Genomic DNA, 6,000 nt, shown 5'->3' with positions numbered 1-6,000 from the left:
AGCCAAATTAGGTTTGGTACAGACTATAGCATACATGAGACTTCCAACAACACTTGAGTATGGAACCCTGCTTATGTACTTCCTTTCTTCATTAGTAGTAGGTATAGTGTTTGAACAAAGTTTAAAGTGCGTCGCCAAAGGAGTTCCAATTGGCTTAGAATGATCATAATTGAAGGATTGCATAACTTTATCAATGTACTTATGTTAAGAAATACACAACCGCCTTGTTTTTTCTATCCTTTTGTATCTCCATTCCAAGTATCTTCTTGTTTCTCCCAAATCCTTCATTTTGAACTCATTATCCAGGGTCGCCTTTAATTCATTTATTACAACCATGTCGTTGGCTGCTATGAGCATATCATGAATATATAGCAACAAATATATGTAGGAATCTGGAGACAATTCCTTTGAGTAAACACAATTATCAAACTGGTTCCGAGTGTAACAATTCAAGATCATGAATGAATCAAGTCTCTTGTACCATTGACTTGGAGACTGCTTCAAACCATACATGGATTTCTTCAGCAAACGTACATGATCCTTCTTAGAATCAAGGAACCCTTCTAGCTGGTACATATAAATCTTCTCTTCTAAGTTCCAATGATGAAATGCAGTTTTCATATCAAGTTGTTCAAGCTCCAGATCAAATGCACTCACCATAGCCAAAAGAACATGCATTTTCTTGTGCTTCATGACTAGTGAGAACACCTCAAGATAATCAATTTTTTCTTTCTGAGAAAACCTTTTCGCCACCAACCTTGCCTTGAACCTAGGTGGTTCAACTCCTATTATCCCTTCCTTCTTCTTGAAGATCCATTTACACCTTAATGGATTTGCTCTCTTTGGTAATGGAACTAGATCCCGTGTTTCATTCTTCTCTAAAGATTGCATTTCTTCATTCATGGCCATCAACCAGTCATTTGCTTCTTTACTTTCCACAACATTTTTATGTGATTGAGGCTCCTCAGTGTCAATGTCTTCTCTAGTTACTAAAGCAAAAGCATTGGAGTCAAGTTCACCTAAATTGACACATCCCACATATCTATCGGGTTGTTGAATGACCCTCCTTCATCTTATCTTTGCTATTGATTCAGACCCATCATCCTTCCCGACATCAGCACCACTAGATGAAGATCTGATGGGTTGCACTTGGGTTTCATCTTGTCCAAGATGTTTACTGCCGCCTTGCTCTTTGTCAGTTATCACAACTATGTCTGGAGTTTGAGTTGAAAACTCCACCTTCTGGCTAGCACCCTATTCTTTGTTCCCTGCTTGACTTATATCACCTCCTCCGTGGTTACCCATGGCAGATTCATTAAAGTTGACATCTCCGCTCATGATAAATTTAGGAGTTCTTCCTACTTCTATACACCACAGTCGATAACCTTTTACTCTTGTCACATACCATAGAAATATGCACTTCATTTCCCTTGGCCTAAGTTTACCATCATTTACATGAGCATATACGGGGCATCCAAATATACGTAAGCCATAATAGTCAGAGGGTTTCATGGACCATACCTCTTGAAGAGTCTTCAAGTCTATTGTAGTTCATGGTGATCTATTCACCAAATAACAAGCAGTGTTAACTTCTTCCGCCCATAATTGCTTGGATAAGTTTTCAAATATTTGCATGCACCAACCACGTTGCACGAGTGTTTGGTTCATCCGTTCTACCACTCCATTTTGTTATGGCGTGTACCATATAGTGCGGTATGTCACTATACCTTATGATGCCTTTCAGAAATTATAAAATGGAGTATTGTAGACCTCCAACCCATTGTCAGTCCTTAGAGTCTTGACTTATTTTCTAATCATTTTCTCAACCATGGTCTACCACTCCTTGAACTTCCCAAACACCTCATCTTTGGTCTTCAGAAAGTACAACCAAAATTTCCTTGAATAGTCATCATTGAACGTCACAAAGTATGAGCATCCTCCATGAGACTTCACTGGTGCAGGACCCCACAAATCTGAGTGAACATACTCCGGGATTTCCTTGCTTATGTGTTGACCGGTACCGAACTTCAGTTTGCGATGCTATCCCTTAACGCAAGCTTCATAAAACTTTATCTTGTTGAATTAGATATCTAAGCCCATAAATATTATTGCTATGTACTCGACCCGAGAGTAGCATGGTCCATTTGGGTTGCATATCATCAGGACAATTTGTTAGGATGGACTTTTGAGAAGAGGTTATATATGATTTATTAATATATTCTAAGTTCTAATATATTAATATGAAATCATATAATTTAATTAGTATTGATCAATAATTAGTTTGGAATTAATTTAGTGATCAAAAGAGACTAATTAAATTAATGGGAAATAATTGTGTAAATTAGTTATATTTATATGTGTTGGGCTTATGATCCATGTTGGACTAAGATTATGTATGAATACATAAAGAGTTGGGCCACATGTACCATGGATCATAAAACCCATGGGGTGTGGATTTGGGTTTTACCCATGACCTTTGGAATCCTACATATAAATATGTTACTTCATGATCAATTTCATGTGCGTCTATAATTCTCTCTCAAAATGTCATCCTTCGTCCTAGATGTGTTGTGATTCCATTTGAGGTGCAACACTTGGGGCACTAAGTTCTTAAAGGCTAAAGTCTTCCTAGCAACATCAACAACATCAAGAGGTATGTCTAAAACTTGTTTTATTATTCATATGTTATTTGTATGTTGGTTTTAGGCTTAAAGCTTAGGAAACCATATGCATGTATAATCAGAGAAAACATAGACCCAAAGCTTTTAGGGTTGTATGTGCACCATAGGATGTTGTAGTATACAAAACCCAACATATCTTTCCAGTAGCCTCTCCACCAAGCATTCCTTGTTTACTTAGAACTGACATGCCCTTATCACTCATGTGCCCCAACCTACTATGCCATAACTCTGTCTTGTCATCACCTTCATTCAAGGATTGGGATATAGCCACCGTTCCTATAACCGTACTGCCGTCTAGGATATAGATCCCTCAACGATTCATCTTCCCTTTCATTATAACAAGAGAACCTTTGGTCACTTTAACCCAGTCTATGACATCCCCATTTTTACGGCCAAAAAAGACCAATTTGTTTATGCTTTGTTTAAAAATCAGAGTAATAATTTAAATAAAAGAGTTGCGGAATTTGTTCCCAAAACAAAATATGATAAAGATTTATCAAAGCATTTCCATAGAAATGTATTTCATTAAAAATACTCAGGATGTCATGTTCGATACATATCAAAAGCATAAACAGTACGACATAAGCCTTACTACATTATTTCGCATTTACAGGCCTAAAATCCCTTATCTCTCATCCAAACATCTATGTTCATCCGCCACTACCTGTAATATAAGAAACTGAGTGGGTCAGACTTGGGAGCCTGGTGAGCACATAGGGTTTTCAACCCACAATAAATAAATTTATTATTTTCATCAACCAAACAAACTCGATTACCCGTTCCCGTTATCCTCACTTTACGTCCCTAAAACATCTAACATAAGGGACCTAGCCTAAGGGTTTTCATTGGGGTGACAACACATGCTTCGGGGGTTCCTCAGCAATTCATGTCAAATAAGGCAACCATGTGGGGGATGGAGTATTGCTGGTGGGCATACAGTTCAAATAAACACCTACAAGTTGCGAGCTTGCTAGCATTCCACTGGACTGTCTAGAATAGTCCGTGGTCGTCATCTATACTCCGCTTGATGACTGGATCATCAATAACATCTATAACGAGGCTTCTCATTATTTTATTTTGTCACACAACAACTATTACATCTACCCATGTTTTACCTAACATATTTTGTAGATATAAAATACATATATAGTTTAAATCATTTCAAACATGTATAAAATCGTTCATCCAACATAGATAGCAAGTATACATATAATATGCACACACAACATGTAATTTATATAAAATAGTTCATATCTATGTGTAAGATGAAAGTAACGATGCACTTACTTGAAAAGGTGGTGACTCGGTACTCGGACAACACTTCGTTATCTCAAAACAATTTTCCCTTGACAAAACCTAGTATCAATACCACTAGGGTTTAGTCTAACGTTAACCGCGACTAATTAATAGTCTCGCTATTATTACTATTATATAAGTGTTAAACAACACTCTTATATAACTCATAATAATATCCCAAATAATTATTTTAAGGTCCTAATAATGTTACTATAATTAATTAGAAGCTATACTAAAAATAGCGTAGGCGTAGCTCACTTACAACGGGTTTTATAGAAAATTGGGCTTCGCTTGGAGCAGCGTTTCCGAACCGAAAGACTCTTTTTTCTCAGGACTTCGGGAGCCTCGGGGCTTCCTTCGGGTGCTAGGGTGTTCCCTAGGGTTTTTTTTTTTTGGGGGGGGGGTTAGGAGTGGTAGAGAGAGAAACTAGTGAGAGAAACAGAAGATTTTTGGTGTGAAAAGATGGCAGTCTCGACCCCCATTTATAGGCCGAAGTTCGGACTTACGTTGGGCGTTCAGCAACACTACGCGGGGTGTAGTCTCGGATAAGGCTAATAGGTGGCGGCACTTCAGTGGGGCGACGTGGCTCGTTTTGGTTCGCAGAAGACAGAAGTACGTGAGGCATTCCGAACCTCGTACGAGGGGCGTAAGGAGAACGCTGGGCATTCGAAGACCTACGCTGGGTGTGACATCCCCATTTTCACAGTCAGAAAAGACCAAATTTGTTTATGCTATATAAAAATCAGAGTACTTCTTTTCATAAAAATGTTGCGGAATTTGTTCCCAGAAAAACACGATAAATACGTTATCAAAACATTTTTGAAGAAACATATTTTATTTATTTTAAAATGTTTGGGATGTCATCGTTAATACAGAAACATAAGCATAAATAGAACTTACATTCATTATCACTAGTGATCTATATCTCCTTAATCTCTCAGTGTAATGTGACTTCATATCAACACCTGTGATATAAATAAACTGAGTGGGTCAGGTTGGGAAACCTGGTGAGTACATAGGGTTTTCAACCCAAAATAATATAATTATTATGTTTAAACAATCAAGCAATTAAACCCAATTACCCATCCTCATTATCTTCTTTACTCTTAAGGATCTACCCTAAGAATCAGCTATTTCTCGTTCATTCATTCCTAAGGATTATCCTAAGGAATCGGCACGAAGTCCGTCGTTACCAAAGCTTATAGATTACAACCGGTGAACACGTAGTCCAAAACATCTGGTAAACACTTAGTTCAAAAGTAACTAGTGAACACACTTAGTTCAAAATACCTAGTGAACACACTCAGTTCAAAGATACGTAGTGAACACACTCAGTTCAAAGATACCTAGTGAACACACTCAGTTCAAAATACCTAGTAAACACACTCAGTTCAAAAATACCTAATGAGCACCTAGTTCAAAAACACCTACACGTTACGAGCCTGCTAGCGTTCCACCAGACTGTCTAGTATCGTCCATGGTCATCATCTATACTCCACTAGATGACTGGATCACTGACAACATTGATGTCTTCCATCGTGTTATCACAAAACAACTATTTCATCTACCCATGTTTTACCCAACACATTTTGTAGATATAAAATACATATACAGTTTAAATCACTTAAAACATGTATAAAAATCTTTCACCCAGCATAGACAGCAAGTATTCAGACAATATGCACACACAGAACGTAATTTATATTAAAATACTTCATATCTATGTGTAAGATGAAAGAGACTATGCACTCACCTGAAAGGTGGTGACTCAGCACTCGGACATCGCTTCGATACTCTCAAAACAATTTTCTTTCGATAAAACCTAGTACCAATACCACTAGGGTTTAGCCTAACGATAACCGCGACAAATTAATAGCCTGACTATTATTATTATTATTATTATTATTATTATTATATAAGCGTTAAATAACACTCAATATAACTCATAATAATAGCCCAAATAATTATTTTAAGGACCTAATAACATTCCTATAAGTATTCGAAAGCTATATTAAAAATTGCG

Source organism: Lactuca serriola, chromosome 1, assembly GCF_051521515.1.
Source record: "Lactuca serriola cultivar US96UC23 chromosome 1, Lser_US96UC23_V15, whole genome shotgun sequence".
Lineage (NCBI taxonomy): Eukaryota > Viridiplantae > Streptophyta > Magnoliopsida > Asterales > Asteraceae > Lactuca > Lactuca serriola.
Note: the sequence above shows the minus strand (reverse complement) of the source record.